Here is an 18,245-nt window from a genome sequence, read left to right on the forward strand (position 1 = left end):
CCCTTCCAGGTGTTAGACCACTTGAAACATCTTTTCCATCACTTTTGTGGCCAGCATAAATGTTTCTAGTTTTCAAAGTTCGCATCCCCATTGAAGTCTATTGCGGTTCGCAAAAGTTCACGCGAACCGAACCTTTTGCGAAAGTTCGCGAACCCCGTTCGCGCACCTAAAATCGGAGGTTCGGGCCATCTCTAGCACTAACTCACTGGCTCCAGCCTGCTGATCACCTAACGGATAAACAGTAACCAGCACAACTGTCATCTTCGTGTTTACCATTTACTTGCATCAGTGTTTTACTTCAGCTAACGTCTGGAAATATGCCTGACGAAGGGGACTAGATCCCAGAAAGCTTGCATAATTTAACTCTATCAGCCATTAAAAGGTATTATTTTTTTTACAAAACATTGTTTTTTCTACCTATATAAACTGTATTTGAGGAAAGCGGTGAGACGGGTTTAGGAGAATCTGTTTATATACCTTCTTCTTATGAGTAGTTTGGTGGGGGCAAGTCTGATACAACCGCACTCTTTGCAGAAGTCAGGTTGTCCTGTAGGAACGTTTATTTGTGGTATGCTTGATTCCTGTGAATACTTCCTTGGTGACTGAAATGAATACTACACAAAACAAATTAACCTCACTCGGTGCAAGCTTGCAGAAGATATCGACTTAGATTGGGCCCCCCATGGACACCAGTAAGATCTAATTTAAGCTTCAGAATGGCCACGTGGGTACATACATGCAATGACAGAACAATTGATTGCAGCAATCAGTACTCAATGTAAACCTGCAATGTATGGACATGGGGGGGGGGGGGGGGGGCATACTGCTCATAAGTCATAATCCAAATAACTTCACTACTGTTATTTTAAGGGTTTTGAGTCAGAAAATAAAAAATGTAGTAAAGCGGAAAAAATATTGTTCACATAGGAAAAAAACATAATCTAAGTGCTATTTGGGTTTAAACATATACATAAGCTAAACAATTTACCTAGCGGTTATGGGTACATTTTTGTACACATTTGAAATTACAGACCACATATTTCATATGCCAGGTGTATTGGGCACTTACAACAGGTTAGGAATTGTAGCTACATCTTAGGTGTTATTAAGTGTACCTTAAAACTGCATTTATTTTTTCACCATAACATGACTAGTGTGTCACAAGATTTATTTTACAGGTGTGCCTAAGGGTGTCTCTCTACTTCTCAGATTTTAGCAACGTCCCTCGCTGTAGGCCATTAGTAATGTACGGCTTCTCCTGCCAGAACAGCTCAACTGGTCTCTTCTTGTCAAGTCGCATCGGATCAGCATATATACAGTGGGTTTCAAAAGTATTCGGCCCCCTTGAAGTTTTCCACATTTTGTAATATTACTGCCACAAACATGAATCAATTTTATTGGAATTTCACATGAAAGACCAACACAAAGTGGTGTACATGTGAGAAGTGGAACGAAAATTATACATGATTCCAAACATTTTTTACAAATTAATAACTGCAAAGTGGTGTGTGTATAATTATTCGGCCCCCTTTGATCTGAGTGCAGTCAGTTGCCTATAGACATTGCCTGATGAGTGCTAATGACTAAATAGAGTGCACCTGTGTGTAATCTAATGTCAGTACAAATACAGCTGCTCTGTGAGGGCCTCAGAGGTTGTCTAAGAGAATATTGGGAGCAACAACACCGTGAAGTCCAAAGAACACACAAGACAGGTCCAAGACAGGTCAGGGATCAAGTTATTGGGAAATTTAAAGCAGGCTTAGGCTACAAAAAAGATTTCCAAAGCCTTGAACACCCCAAGGAGCACTGTTCAAGCGATCATTCAGAAATGGAAGGAGTATGGCACAACTGTAAATCAACCAAGACAAGGCCATCCACCTAAACTCACAGGCCGAAAAAGGATAGCGCTGATCAGAAATGCAGTCAAGAGGCCCATGGTGACTCTGGACAAGCTGCAGAAATCTACAGCTCAGGTGGGAGACTCTGTCCATAGGACAACTATTAGTCGTGCACTGTACAAAGTTGGCCTTTATGGAAGAGTGGCAAGAAGAAAGGCATTGTTAACAGAAAGCATAAGAAGTCCCATTTGCAGTTTGCCACAAGCCATGTGGGGGACACAGCAACCATGTGGAAGAAGGTGCTCTGGTCAGATGAGACCAAAATGAAACTTTTTGGCCAAAAAGCAAAACGCTATGTGTGGCAGAAAACTAACACTGCACATCACTCTGAACACACCATCCCCACTGTCAAATATGGTGGTGGCAGCATCATGCTTGGGGGTGCATATCTTCAGCAGGGACAGGGAAGCTGGTCAGAGTTGATGGGAAGATGGATGGAGCCAAATACAGGGCAAACTTGGAAGAAAACCTCTTGGAGACTGCAAAAGACTTGAGACTGGGGTGGAGGTTCACCTTCCAGCAGGACAATGACCCTAAACATAAAGCCAGGGCAACAATGGAATGGTTTAAAACAAAACATATCTATGAGTTAGAATGGCCTAGTCAAAGTCCAGATCTAAATCCAATCGAGAATCTGTGGCAAGATCTGAAAACTGCTGTTCACAAACGCTATCCATCTAATCTGACTGAGCTGGAGCTGTTTTGCAAAGAAGAATGGGCAAGGATTTCAGTCTCTAGATGTGCAAAGCTGGTAGAGACATACCCTAAAAGACTGGCAGCTGTAATTGCAGCAAAAGGTGGTTCTACAAAGTATTGACTCGGGGGGCCGAATAATTACGCACACCCCACTTATTATTATTAGTTATTTATTTGTACAAAATGTTTGGAATGATGTACGATTTTCGATCCACTTCACACATGTACACCACTTTGTATTGGTCTTTAATGTGGAATTCCAATAAAATTGATGCATGTTTGTGGCAGTAATGTGACAAAATGTGGAAAACTTCAAGGGGGCCAAATAATTTTGCAACCCACTGTAAATGTATGTCAGGGTTCCCCAGCAAACGACTAAAGAATTCTGAATTTTATTCTACTTCCTAAGAGCAATATCATCGATGTGGAAATCTGTATGGTATAAAAATGGCTGACATTGCAGCATGCTATTATACTCAAAGGACCACTATCACAAAAAACGTAAAATTTTAAATCCATATAAACACATACAAATAAGAAGTATATTTCTTCCAGAGTAAAATGAGCTATAAATCACTTTTCTCCTATGTTGCTGTCACTTACAATAATAATAATCTGACAGAACTGACAAGATTTGGTCTAGACCATCTCTTCATGGGGGATTCTCAGTATGGTCTTTATTCTTTATAAAGATACTCCCTGAAAAGGATTTACTCAAAGCTGCTGGCCAGCCTCCCTGCTCACTTCACACTTTTTTGGCAGTTGGGACGGTGCAACTGCCATTCGCTAAGTGCTTTTGAAAATAAAACCCTGAGAGACCCCCATGAGGAGATGGGCTACTCCAAAGCTTGTCGGTTCTGCCCGATTTCTTCTACTCTCCTACTGTAAGTGACAGCAACATGACAAATGTAATTTATGGCTTATTTTACTGTGGAAGAAATGTACTTCTTATTTGAATGAGTTTACTTGTTTTTTAACAAGCACTACAGCCTTCAGTCGTTTTTCACCTTATGCATCCGAGCAATTTTCACCTCCCATTCATTCCCCAAAAACGTTATCCCTAATTATCACAATTAATCTATATCTTATTTTTTCCGCCACCAATTAGGCTTTCTTTTGGTGGTACATTTTGCTAATAATTATTTTTTCTAAATGCATTTTAACAGGAATATTAAGAAAACAATAAAAACATAATTATTTTTCAGTTTTTTGCCATTATAGATTTAAAATAATATGTGCTACCATAATTAAAGCACACACATTTTATTTGCCCATTTGTTTTGGGTATTATACCATTTAAATTGTGTCCCTATCACAGTGTATGGTGCCAATATTTTATTTGGAAATGAAGGTTTTTTTTTTTCAGTTTTGCGTCCATCACTATTTACAAGCTTATAATGTAAAAAATATTTAAAAATTATATAAAAATTAGTAATATAACCCCTTAACATGCATATTAAAAAAAAAAGTTCAGACCCTTAGGTAACTATTCGTTTTCTTTTCTTTTTTTTAATTGTAGGTTTCATTTTTTTAGTTAAAAACTATGTTCCCATTCATTGATTTCTGGGCTAACGGGGGGCAGCACAGGAGCATGCAGCAGCAGCCTTTTGGACGTGACAGTCACGTCCAAAAGGCTGAAATGGTTAAATTGTATGATTTTTATTAGTACTAATGTGTTGACTGAGGTGCCTCCCCTCTATGTACAACACCAGAAGCAAGGATGCAGCTAATCTTGTCATATCTGACAATCATTTCAGATCTGCTGCATGCTTTTTCAGGGTCTATGGCTAAAAGTATTAGAGGCAGATGATTAGCAGAATTCCAGGCATCTGGTATTGCTTAAAATGAAATAAATATGGCAGCCTTCATATCACTCTCACTTCAGTTGCCCATTAAATTCTAACACTAAGAAAAAGCACCTTCAAAGCAGCTCCCCGCTCCTGGTTCCCTCCATACATCGGTAAGCCCTTGTACATTTTCCTCACTTATATCTTTGAACACAGGTCAAAATATCCTTGCACTTTATTCCTCTGCATATATGATAGGAGTTTCAGCTTGTCACAGAGATATTCCCTTTTATTGTTGCTAGATTGCACAAATAGCAGTTACTAGTTGTATCTGTATTTTTATTTATATATTTTTTGAGCACCTTGTGTTTAGAGATGGCCAGAACGGTTCGCCGGCGAACGTTTCCCGGCAAACGTCCGGGGTTTGCGATTGCGGATAACCGCAAACTTTTCCGGAAGTTCGGTTCGCCCCCATAGTGCATCATGAGGGTCAACTTTGACCCCCGACATCACAGTCAACAGGCACATTGTAGCCAATCAGGCTACACTCCCTCCTGGAGCCCCCCCCCCCCCCCTTATAGAAGGCGTGCAATGTCAGACATTGGACTCACTCGTGTGCCTGCAGTAATTAGAGAAGGTGTGCAGAGACTTATAGGGAAAGCTTAGTTAGGCTCTTGTAGGCTTCTTAGCTTGCTCCTTGCTGATTCTTATGGTTAAAATAGCACCCCTCAACAGCTCTTTTCAGAGCTAATCTTGTTCTTGTGATCTATTTTGTGTGTGTGTGTGTCCCACAGACACTTGTGTTGCATAGGCAGCCTTGGTAATTCCTACTGTGTGTGCTACTGCCAGGCCCAGCACATTCAGTGACTACCTGTGTGTGTGACAGGTGCACATTGTAATACCCATCACTGCATATACCTACTGCCTGTTGTTCACTTCAGTGCACCCACCTACCTACGTGAGTGCACACAGTGTCACTGTGCCTTTCCGGTACCTGTCTCTGTGTGACAGGTGCACATTGTAATACCCATCACTGCATATACCTACCTGTTGTTCACAGTGCACCCACCTACCTACGTGAGCGCACGCAGTGTCACTGTGCCTGTCCGGTACCTGTGTGTGACAGGTGCACATTGTAATACCCATCACTGCATATACCTACTACCTGTTGTTCACTTCAGTGCACCCACCTACCTACGTGAGCGCACGCAGTGTGATATACCACTCCGTGCATACCTGTTAACTGCACCTGTGTGACTGCACATTGTATTAGTCAAGTCAGTGCTATTAGTCAAGTCAGTGCATACCTTTCACTTCATCCCCCCCCCCCCCCCCGATATGGACAAAACGGACAAAACAGGTAGAGGCAGAGGTAGAGGCAGACCCAGAGGAAGGCCACCCGGCAGGTCTGTGAGAGGTCATGCTGATGTGATTTCGTGTGGCCCTGGACCAAAGTACAGTGCTCAGAAGAAGGCACGTCCCATCAACTCCCAAGATTGTCAGGACGTGGTTGACTATTTAACACAGAACACCTCATCTTCTGCCACCAGCGGTACTACAAGCCATCAGCGCTACTACAAGCACCACATCCGCTGTTTTATGGCAGTTCGCAGGAGTTATTTGGTGGGGAAATCACTGATGCACAGCCATTATTGTTACAACCAGATGAAGGCGCTAAGCATGTTACACCACCTCATATGTCTGAGTTAGGTGACACTATGGATGTAACGTGAGGAGGAGGATGATGAAGTACCTGCTGTTGGTGCAGTTTTGGAGGTGTCTGAGGCAAGCAAAGCTGGGAAGGATGATTATGATGATGACGATGATACGGATGCCACGTATGTTCCCAATAGAGGAGATGAACAGGGGGACAGTTCAGAGGGGAAGTCAGAGAGGAGTAGGAGGAGATGAGTTCCTGAAAGAAGCAGGGGGAGCTCATCATCAGAAACAGCTTGTGGCAGTGTCCGGCGCCATGTATCGCCATCTATGGACAGCCAGCCAGCCAACATGCCCTTCAACGTCAGCTGCTGATGCCACCATAGTGCCATCAACCCAGGGGGGCTCAGCGTTTTGGAAATTTTTTAATGTGTCTGCCGTAGATCAGAGTAATGCCATCTGTTCTCTCTGCCTCCAAAAATTGAGCCGTGGAAAGGCCAACACCCACGTATGGACAACTGCCTTACGAAGGCACATGGATAAAAGGCACAGACTGCAATGGGGAGAGCACCAGAGCAAAAGCAGCACACAAAAGAAAAGCCACCCTCCTTCTCCTCTTCCTCCTTCAGGTGCAGCATCTTCAGCCACTTTCTCCCTTGCACCTTCACAGCCACCCTTTCCCACTCTGCCTCTGACCTAGAGCGGTTCCTGCTCCTCTGCCCACAGCAGCCACGTGTCTGTGAAGGAAATCTTTGAGCGGAAGAAGCCAATTTCTGCCAGTCACCCCCTTGCCCGGCGTCTGACAGCTGGCTTGGCGGAACTGTTAGCTCGCCAGCTGTTACCATACCAGCTGGTGGACTCTGAGGCCTTCCGTAAATTTGTGGACATTGGGACACCGCAGTGGAAGACACCAGGCCGCAATTATTTATCTAAAAAGGCGATACCCAAACTGTACCGTGAAGTTGAGAGGCAAGTGGTGTCATCTCTGCCACACAGCGTTGGGTCAAGGGTCCACCTGACCACGGATGCCTGGTCTGCCAAGAACGGTCAGGGCAGGTACATTACTTACACAGCCCATTGGGTCAACCTGGTGACCGATGGCAAGCAGGTAGTACGTGGCTGTGCAGTGGACCAACTTTTGACACCTCCATGGCTTGCAGGCAGGCCTCCTGCCACCTCCTCTCCTCCTGCTACATCCTCTTCGCTGTCGTCATCCTCCTCTTCCTTGGCTGAGTGGCAGTTCAACTCTACTGGTGCTGCGATATCCTCTCCAGCTGCACAGCCCTAGCTACCCAGGGCCTATGCTGCATACAAGGTACGACGGTGTCACGCCATCTTAGACATGTCTTGCCTCAAAGCGGAGAGTCACACTGGAGCAGCTCTCCTGGCTGCTCTTAACAAACAGGGGGATTCGTGGCTGACCCCACACCAACTGGAGATCGACAACTTGGTGTGTGCCAATGGCAGCAATCTAATTTCCGCTTTGAATTTGGGAAAGCTGACACATGTACCCTGCATGGCACATGTGCTGAATCTAGTCATTCAAAGATTTGTGTCAAAGTACACAGGCTTAGAGGACGTCCTGAAGCAGGCCAGGGAGTGGGTCTTACACGGCCATGTCACGCTTTGCCAGAATTCAGCGGAGAAACAAGTTGCCGATGAGACGCCTGATTTGAGATAGCCCGACTCGCTGGAGTTCAAACCTCCTTATGTTCTCTCACCTGCTAGAACAGGAGAAAGCAGTCACCCAGTACCTCTACAACTACAGTGGAAGGACACAGTCTTCGGAGATTGGGATGTTCTGGCCCAACAACTGGACACTCATCCGAAATGCATGCATGCAGGCTCATGCGGCCGTTTGAGGAGGTGACCAACCTGGTCGAAGTGAAGGCACCATCAGCGACTTGATCCCGTACGCTTACTTTCTGGAGCGTACGTAGAGTGGTGGATCAAGCTGTGGAGGAACAGTAACAGTTACAGGAGGAAACATTGTGGGATCAATTCTCATCAGAACCAGATGTTTCCTCAACATCTGTGGCAGCACAGAGAGGGGAGGAGAAAGAGGAGGAAGAGTCGTGTGGGGAAAAGGAGTCAGACTCGGATGATGAGGAAGGTGTTTCTTTGAAAGAGGAGGCAGCGGCAGAAGAACAACCGCAGCAGGCGTCACAGGGGGCTTGTGCTGCTCAACGTTCCCATGGTATTGTTCATGGCTGGGGGGAGGAGGAGGACGGAGGATTTACCTGACGTCACTGAGGAAGAGCAAGAGGAAATTGATAGTACGTCTGGATCCAACTTTGTGCAGATGGCGTCTTTCATGCTGTCCAGCCTGTTGAGGGACCCCCGTATAAAAAAACTCAAGGGGAATGACAATTACTGGGTGGCCACGCTACTAGACCCTCGATATAAGCACAAAGTGGTGGACATGTTACCAACTCACCTGAAGGCAGAAAGGATGCAGCACTTGCAGAGCAAGCTGGCAACTATGCTTTACAATGCGTTTAAGGGTGATGTCACAGCACAACGCAATAAAGGTACCACTGCCAGTAATCCTTCTCCCATGTCCACGCAGGCAAGGACAGGGCGCTCCAGCGATCTCATGGTGATGTCGGACATTCTTTAGTCAAACGCCTCGTCTTAGCCCTTTCAGATCCACCCTCCACCAACGCCTGGACCGGCAGGTAGCGGACTACCTAGCCTTAAGTGTGGATGTAGAAACTGTGAAAAGGCGATGAACCCTTGGACTACTGGATGCGCAGGCTTGACCTGTGGCCAGAGCTGTCCCAATTTGCCATCCAACTTCTGTCTTGCCCTGACTCAAGCGTCCTGTCAGAAAGGACCTTCAGCGCAGCTGGAGGCATTGTCACTGAGAAGAGAAGTCGCCTAAGTCACAAAAGTGTCCAGTACCTCACCTTTATCGAAATGAATAAGGCATGGATCCCGGAGGCCTACTGCCCGCCCCAAGACTAAGTCATTCCCCACACACAGCATCTCTGCCTGCATGCCGTGTGACTGCCTGCCCCAAGACTAAGTCACTCCCCACATAGCATCTCTGCCCGCAGGCCGGTTGACTGCCTTATACGCCAACATCAACAGGGTCCAGGACTGCAGATAGATTCCTGAATTTTTAAGGCCGCTGCTAGCAGCGGCTGCTATACCACTTTTCCTGGTGCGTGTACATGCCTGCCTAATTTTTCTGGCATATTCATGTGCCAATTCCCCTTCGTGATCATTACCTTGCGTATCACAATGAAGCAATGACCGCTGGCTATATTTGTGCCTGGGGGGGGGGCACACCCACGATAATAAGGTCATTGCTTCATTGTGGACAGACCAAATTTGATCAGCTGGACAGTCACTATTCTGTCATTCAGCTACCTCAGCCTGGCAACTATGTGGGCTTGAAAACCGCTATCGCCTGCACTCTCGCCATGGTGCGCATCAGTCCAGCATGGACAAAAAGTAGGGATAATAACAATTGCACCCTGCAGGAAGAAAACACAGAGACAACAGGAGCCCAAATGGTGCAGTATGTCACAGTACCAGAAGCATGTAAAATATGCGTATGTATTATACTCACAAAGGTGGGTTGCAGAAGGGCAACCGACCACTAGAAGCAGGTGGAGATGTATAACCCCGACTCCACTCGGGTGACCAGACAGAGCTGGTGATGGTCGCACTCTTGATAAAAAGCAAACCTCAAATGACCTAAACTGGTCAAAGAGGGTTGATCCCCCTCCAAAAGGAGGGTGAAGGCACAAGGTAAAGGGGGAAGAGGCGCCCAGAGCAGATAAAATACGTTAAAAACAAATAAAATGAAAAAAGTGAGGTGGCTTACCTCAATGAAGACAAATTCACGTATTAATAGAATTTTATTGCACTGGGCGTTTCGTGGGTGCATACCCACTTCCTCAGGCCAAATAGCAGTGCCTAATAGTGCTTGTAGCCACAAATAAGGCGCCTCAGTCCAGCATGGCCGTCACAACACAAACAGCTGTTTGCGGTGCGTTACACAGTGAATTTGGTGTGTCAGTTTAAAGCAGTACTCTAATTACACTCCCTGATTGATGTATACACATGCAAGATGTTTTAAAGCGCTTTAGGCCTGCAATTGAGCATTCAATGTGATTTCTGCCCTTAAAACGCTGCTTTGCGTCAAATCCAGATTTTTCCCCAGGACTTTTGGCATCTATCCCACTCCTCCATGCAAAAACTCAGATGTTAGACCCCGTGAAACATCTTTTGCATCACTTTTGTGGCCAGCGTAAGTGTTTCTAGTTTTCAAAGTTCGCCTCCCCATTGAAGTCTATTGCGGTTCGCGGAAGTTCGTGTGAACCGAGCTTTTGCGGAAGTTCGCAAACCTGGTTCGCAAACCGAAAATCAAAGCTTCGGGTTATCTCTACTTGTGTTATATTGGGTAGTTCCTTGCTTGTTTTTTTTTACAAATTTTTTTATTTTTGCATCTAGCACTTTCACAGTGTGTGAGCACACCTCAGCTTTGTTTACATGAACTTGCACCTTGTTGGCTATACCTTTGTATGTAACTTTATCCATATTGGATTTGACCTTTCATGTAATAAGGGAATTTATCCAGGTTTTTTGATCACAATCAGTACTTGGGGATCTTTTAATTGATTTAAATTGTATGTTCGTGTATGATGGAATAAATAAAATTTGATCTTTTTGCGATTTCATCTGTAGCAAGACTACTATTGCTTTTTGATACTCTTTGAAGGGGCTTTTTCTTAGTGTTAGTAGTTACTTATACAGTACTGCCTTCGAGTATGTGGGTGTTGTCCATTAAATTCTGACTTTAGGAAGCAAAATTAGTGGGAGCTGAAACAACTTATGGTATGGCTCAATAAAATAGTGACATGCACACCTGCATTGATTTATCTCCAAAAAGTGCTTGCATTATATAAGTGATCATAAAAATATTTGCACATTGACAATGGCAAATTTATACCAATATATAGAACATTCACCCTAAAAGGGTTTGCAGTATAGTATAAATATAGCAAGATCAATACAACTTAAATGCAAAATGTTATGCACCAGCCCACATAGTAACCAGAGGAAGAGACGGTTAAGCAACATTTGCCCAATTGAGGGTAAGACCATGAAATATTATTACAAATGCGAAATTACGGGTGGGTGCCAGTATTAAAATATTTTCTATCCATTTTTGCTCTGAGATGGCAGACATTTATTAAGCTCAAGATGCATGATTTCTATAAGCATGTTTAGAAAGTTTTAAATCATGATGATACCATTTAGTGGCTTTCTTTAAAATATTTAAACAGTAAGCTTCCCATATAGTATTTTCTCCTTTTACATCCTGTGTACTGAACATGTTAAAAAGCACAGTTTATCTACAGAAGGAGGCATAGAGATTTGTATATGGTAATATAAATCAGTGTTAAAATACAACTGTACATTAAAGGGGTCCACAAAGCATGTTTAACTACAGAATAACCTTATTTGTAACTTTGGTAGGTCTGGCATGACCTGAAATGATGATAAATCCAGGATTCACTCAGATAAGGTAAATAACCAGAGCAGATACAGTGTTATTCAATGGAGACAGATATGTGTTCAATAAATTCAGTCGAAAAGTACCGATCTCTCTTCAATCATATCTCTCTGTGATTTAAAATCACCCATAAGTAGGTACATTAACCTGCAGGCCACTCAAGCTATGTTCCTGGGAGCAAGAATGTGCTTCTACCAGAAGATCAGGTTGCTTGTTGTTAATAGTGAAGCTGTGCATGTTCATTCGATGATGCAGAGTTTTCCTTATCTCCCCCACATAAAGTCACAGGGGCATTTTGAACATGATGCCAGATTAGTTGATCCACAGAAAAAGTGCCCTTCACTTTGTACTACTTAGGTGAGCCTGACACTGATATTTTCTTGGTGGAAGATATGTGCAGGTCTTCACACTTTCTCTGCAGACTGGGAGATATTTAATTCTGGGCTGGCCAGTTCCAAGAATCAGCTCTTTTATAGTGGGGGACTGTTAATATTCCAAGAGAGAAGGTTCAGGTGATATCCCTCTGTCTATGGGCCCAGTCCAATTCCCTTTTTCTCCTAAGTTTTCTGCAGGAAAAGTGTCTTTTAAGCCACCAACAAGCAAGAAAATACTCTGAATTTTGAGAGTAGTTTTCACCGCCAATGAGCTAGGCACAGAGTAAGCTGAAAGATGGCTCTCCCTGCTGCCGCCCAAATCCCCAGTGGAGTTAAATACTATTCTCCCTCTGTGGCATAACAACTTGGAGGGATGAGTAATTTGGGTTTCGACAATCACTGGAACCCAAAATTACCATTATGCACCCAGGTGGCCCCTGGTTTTGGTGCTCGGTGCTGAGCCCTGTGCGCCAAAACCACCTGCTTTTCTTTTTCACCTACTTTTTGGCACTTTTTCAGTTGTAGAGTGGAAAAGTTATTTTAAACAGAAGATGAAAAATTATCTCCTACTAGAAAACTTGAGAGAAAAATTGAATTAAATTGTGCCCATTCATTTTTATTTAAGATGGGTTGAGGCTCTTTAAGGACACCTGAAGTGAGAGGGATATGGAGTCTACCATATTTTTTTTTCCTTTTAAGCTATACCAGTTGCCTGGCTAGCCTGCTCATCCTCTTCCTCTAATAAATACTTTTAGCCATAGACCCTGAACAAGCATACAGCTGATCAGGTGTTTCTGACATTTGTTGTTAGATTTGACAAGATTACCAGCATGATTTTTTCTGGTGCGATTCAGACCCTACTGCAGCCAAATAGATCAGCAGGGCTGGCAGGTAACTGGTATTGTTTAAGGCTGCCAATCGTCCATGTGAAACGGCCCTTAACCTCCCTGGCGGTATGATAAGTGCGGCTGCGCGGCCGCGGGAGGGTTTTTTTCCCTTTTTTTTTTTTAGCATGTAGCTAGCCTAATGCTAGCTACATGCTTCCCCCCTCCCTGCGGCGTCCCCCTGTATTTACCGCCGGCGCCGCTTGCCCATAAGGAAATCCCGTTCTGAACGGGATTTCCTTGAGGGCTTCCCCCGTCGCCATGGCGACGAACGGAGTGACGTCACAGGGAAACCCGATCCAACCCATAGCGCAGCCTGGCGGCGAGTGGCCAGGCTGCGCAAGGGGTATGCGGGGGGGGGCCTGTATCGCAGTGGGTAGCGGCGCGCGGCGGCGATCGCAACAAACACGCAGCTAGCAAAGTGCTAGCTGCGTGTTTGAAAAAAAATTTATGCAAATCGGCCTAGCAGGGCCTGAGGAATCCTCTGCGGCGGCTTACCCCGTGTCCAGCACGGGGTTACCGATAAGGAGGTTAAAGGGGCACTATGGCGAAAAATTGTAAAATTTTAAAATTTATGCAAACATAGACAAATAACAAGTATGTTTTTTTCAGAGTAAAATGAGAAAATAAATAAATCCCTGAATCCCCTATGAAGAGATGGGCTAGTCCAAAACCTGTCACTTCTGTCAGATTTCTGCTACCTACTGTAAGTGACAGCAACATAGGAGAAAAGTAATTTATGGCTAATTTTGCTCTGGAAAAAATGTACTACTTATTTGTATATGTTTGCACATATTTAACATTTTACAATTTTTCGCTATACTGCCCCTTTAAGGGCCCTCCTCCTATCTCTGCTTACATTGCATGGGGTCACTTCTGGTGCGTGCTTTTTTTTATTTGGACATCAGCTATTAGGCTCTGTTCCCACTTGAGCGGAGAACGCTCATTTTTTTATTCCATTCTCCGCTCATTGCTAAATAGACTGTGAACTGCTCCTATTTTATAAACAGGAGCCGTTCACACTTGTCACGTTGCAACGGATCTGCGGGTTTCGACGTCAGCAGGTCAGAGCCTTAAAGTAAAGATCTGTCACCTTGTATAGTAAAGAAAGAGGCTAGTAAAAAAAAAAACATATCCACAGATTATAATCAGATTCAAAGCTACTATACAAATGGAGAGCTGTGAGTGCTGAAGACCTTTCCTAGGCCCATGTCTAATTTCCTTAAGAAACTGGTCCTTGGAGACCCAAAGCACTGGATTTTAGATTTTTTTTTTTTTAAATTAAAATCCTTAGATTTAGATTACTTAATTATATTTGGATAATTACTTCTATACGTATTGACCCAGACAGCATTATGAATAGAAAATTCAACAATACTACTGAGCTAAACCTAATGAGGTTGTGTGCGGGCTGAGAGGCACTGCTCTATAGCGCCCTGTTGTTTAACGGGCTAAATTACTAGTTATCTAATAAGTTAATAGGAGGGGTTAAACATATCTGGCATCAGTAGGGCTTGTTTTAGGTGTATTCGTTTATACAGTTGATGTGCTTTTTTTTTTTTTTTTTTTGATAGGCTGTGGTGTAGACCTTCTAGTCACCTAAGCCTTATGCAGTGGCATAGCAAAGGAGCTGTGGGCCCCAATGCAAGTTTTACATTGGGCCCCCCCAAGCACTCTATACATAACAATTGATACGGCTACAGATACGGCTGATATAGACTACAGTACTTACACTACATAATATAGACATATGGCAATGGTAGGGATTAGATTGTGAGCTCCTTTGAGGGACAGTTAGTGACAAGACAATATATATATATATATATATATATATATATATATATATATATATATATATACACTGTACAGCACTGCGTAATATGTCGGCGCTATATAAATACTACTACTACTACTACTACTAATAATAATAATACGGCACACCAAAACCTGCCAATGGCAACTACAGTGTCAGAGGTGCAAGAAGGGTATGGGAAGCAGTTTCTTAATGATTACCACTATTCAAAGTATCTATAGAAGTGATTATTATGAGCGCAGGACCAATAGAGAGCTAAGACTGTAGTTGAGGGAGTGCCCCTTGGGGCCCCTCTGGCCCAAGGGCCCTGATGCGGTCGCAACCTCTGCAACCCCTATTGCTATGCCCCTGGCCTTATGCACACGTTAAACTAAAGCCAACAAATGATTTTGAGTATTGGATAACAATTCTGTACAAAAATGTAGACAAACGACCATGATGAGCTATTGACGTCAGGCATTTTGCCTGATCCATCCGGCAGATTAACTGGCGGATAAGCAGCAGCCACGTTTGTACAATGTAATTTGAACATTGTTTTACTGAATGGGCATATCGTGTGTAATGCTAAACTGCTAAACTGCCGTTCTGGAAGACGGTGCATTAATTGGCAACCATGGCCACAGGATTCTTGTTTTTCTTCCCTCTTCCCTGCCAATTCACCTTGTTTACCCCCCTGGAGGGGTGCAGTGTGGTCCAGTGTAGCCTGTGGCAATGGTGTGGGTAGTTCGGGAGTCGGGACCTGGAGTTTTTTTCCACCTTTCTGTTGCCTGGGTCCGTTGTCTGTGCAGGTACAGGCAGAGTGGAGTCCACTGCTGCTACCCAGGAGATTGGGGCTCCACTGAGGTCAGGAGATACTGCGCTGATTGGTACACCTTTGGCCTCACAACACAAGATGCCAGATCCATCCATCAGCTGCTTCTGCTGCTCCACCCCAGCAGGGACACCTTTGGTTCAGCCCCTCCATGATGCCAGCCATTAATACGGAAGTAAGGGCCACAGCAGCTGGACGCTTCTGTGAAAGCCAGGTTATCTTTACCAGCCCTGCTGAATGCTGCCCAGGAGTTAAGACCCACCACAGAAATGAACACTACTGCACCTTTTGAACTGGAACACCTTGGCCAGTACTACCAGATGTCAGCAATCAGAATCCTCAGCAGCGTCAGCCATCACCGCTGATTTCTTTCATGAAGAACTGGATCATCACTGCCAAGCCTTCGCCTCCGTCTACCACCCCTTCCCCGACGTATCCTTAATGATAACAGATGATTGACAAGTGCAACTTGTGGCTCCGTAGTATGGCAGCCTTGGCTCTTGGCTTTTGGACATTATCCCCCCTCTTTCCAGAACCTGTATGAGCCAAAACCAATTCCGGGTAGAACCCTTGATTGTAATTGGTGAAATAAATAATTCTGATGCTGATGTTGTTTCTGCTTGCAAGTGCTGTATTTAAATGAGTTTGTCGTTTGTGGAGTCGGTGTGCAGAAACAACTAGTCTTTCCAAAGTTGTTGCGGGTAAATTGTGATTGCACAGCACCCAACATTTTATTCTGCTTCATTTAATGTTCTCACATGACCTGCTGCAGCTCAACACAATAGCACACTGGCTGGCTGTGAGTCTGTGGCAAACAAATTGCTCAGCCACTCTATTCCTCATCAGTCATGACAACAGTGCCACCTCCTCCCTTCTGCTGTGCAAGTCAAATGAAACACTGCTGCTCTCCTGTCTGCCCCCTCCTCACTCACTGTCAGACTCCTCACACAGCACAAGAACCTGCTTTTCCCCAATGATGACCTCTTCACCTCTCTCTTCTCTTGCTTTTCCTCCTACTCTGACTGCTGTTAGTGTAAACACAGTACAAACATGCTGCCCCTATAATCTCTGCGCCTGGTGCAAATGTTTCACCTTGCTTAACGAGAGAACCACCCTGGTTTTACTGCATGCTCTTTTGTTTCTGATTTAACATTTATTGAGGTATTGACCTCACAATAATGGCAGTATTTGTATAGCGCCTTTCTCCTGTCGGACTCAAAGCGCTTGCGAGGCAGCCACTAGAGCGCACTCAGTAGGCAGTAGGCAGTAGCAGTGTTAAGGAGACTTGCCCAAGAAACTCCTTACTGAAATAGGTGCTGGCTTACTGAACATGCAGAGCCGAGATTTGAACCCAGGTCTCCTGTGTCAGAGGCAGAGCCCTTAACCATTACACTATCCAGCCACTGTAATACCCTCCCTAATTGGTACCGTAATTACCGTTTCCATGTGGTAACATCCTTGGTGAATTGAAATTTCGCAAAATATTCAATAAAATTAGCTTTTTTTATGGTTTACCAAATGTGGTGATGCTTAGGGAATTGAAGTCATGGTAAATATAAGCCTGGAACATAGTGGAGGCCGAAGCAGCATGCCGGGCCTTTTTTTAACCAAAGTTTCTAAATGGGAGTCTGGATAACCGCGTTTAGGTGTGATCAGGCAGCCGTGATCAGACAGCCTTGTTAGGTACAAAAAACGTTTCCCTGTCCAAGACAGGTCTCACCATGATTCAGATGGGTGTCTGTGAGATACAGCCCGTGTACGCTTGTGTCCCTTTGAAAAGCCTGGGACCAAGCTTTCAGGATGGCAGCGCAGTAGACTCCTCCAGGGGACGCAGTCAGCCTTGGGATCCAGGAGGACCATCCGGATGTCCCGTGGGTTGAAAGGAACCAGTTGTGCTTGCCCCACAGCGATGCTGCCAGCTCCCCCGGTGGAAGATGGGAGAGCGGTGTACACGTATCAAGCGCCACCATAAGCTGTATGCAGGAGAGGTAGGCGTCACATGGTTGCTTGGCAATACCGTGGTGACTGTAGATAATGGACGAGGAAGTGTAAATGGTTAAAAGAGGTGGTTAATTGTGCAAATAGACGACACGTTTCTCAGAGGTGCATCCTTTGTTTCATCAGGTCATAAAACAAACAATATGGCATGCAAATTTATAGATTGGGAAAGCATCAATTAATTCAAACTGGCCAATCCTGCAGAGATGGATGTAATGGGTCCCTAGGCAAGCTAGTAGATTTGGAGACCCCTTGTGATCCTTTTGATAAGCTGAAGTGAAGAGAGGTCAAATAAGGTGGCAGGTGGGGCCCATGACGCCCACTAGGCCTCTAGCATCTGCCTAGGTTTCCTGGTGGATAATCCTGCTTTGCTCTCCTGGGCTGAATAGAAACTTTGCATGAGGCGTTTGGCGTTCTAATTACTGATAGCTAAATGCTGATAAATCAGCTGTCAGGTAGTTAAAGTAAACCAGGGACGAAGCACCCTCATATATTTTACCATATATATCAGTGGCGACATTAGAGAAAACACCTACCCTGCTCTCTGTTTCATTCTTCACTGCTTAGCCTGCTTCCTATCAGCCCTGATAAAAATCCCTGACTGAGCATTCTGTCTGGCTTTGCTCAGGAATCATAGCTGAGTCACTATGGTAGAGCCAGAAGGGAGCAAGCTCGAGCTTGAAAAGACATCAGAGAAGACAGAAAGTATAAAGGGTAGAAAATCGAGAGCCCAATATAGTGTAGTATGTATTGGAAGATGGGGAACGTAATGTGAAACGTAAGTCAATATACTTACAA

The 18,245-nt window shown here is 44.4% G+C and overlaps 1 protein-coding gene across 4 annotated transcripts in view; it reads left to right on the plus strand.

The window, feature by feature from the left end:
- Nucleotides 1–285: 285 nt before the first annotated feature.
- Nucleotides 286–18,245, plus strand: part of LOC137524808 (aldehyde oxidase 1-like) — a 279,754-nt gene continuing 261,794 nt past the window's right edge. The window contains exons 1-2 of one of the 4 annotated variants that reach the window (XM_068245130.1): nucleotides 286–382; nucleotides 11,531–11,579. The gene's annotated coding sequence lies outside the window, so the exon portion shown is untranslated. The remainder of the gene's footprint in view (nucleotides 383–11,530; nucleotides 11,580–18,245) is intronic. The other 3 variants (XM_068245132.1, XM_068245133.1, XM_068245131.1) reach the window with 3 other exon arrangements.

The sequence above is a fragment of the Hyperolius riggenbachi genome, chromosome 7, assembly GCF_040937935.1.
Source record: "Hyperolius riggenbachi isolate aHypRig1 chromosome 7, aHypRig1.pri, whole genome shotgun sequence".
NCBI classification, from domain to species: Eukaryota; Metazoa; Chordata; class Amphibia; order Anura; family Hyperoliidae; genus Hyperolius; species Hyperolius riggenbachi.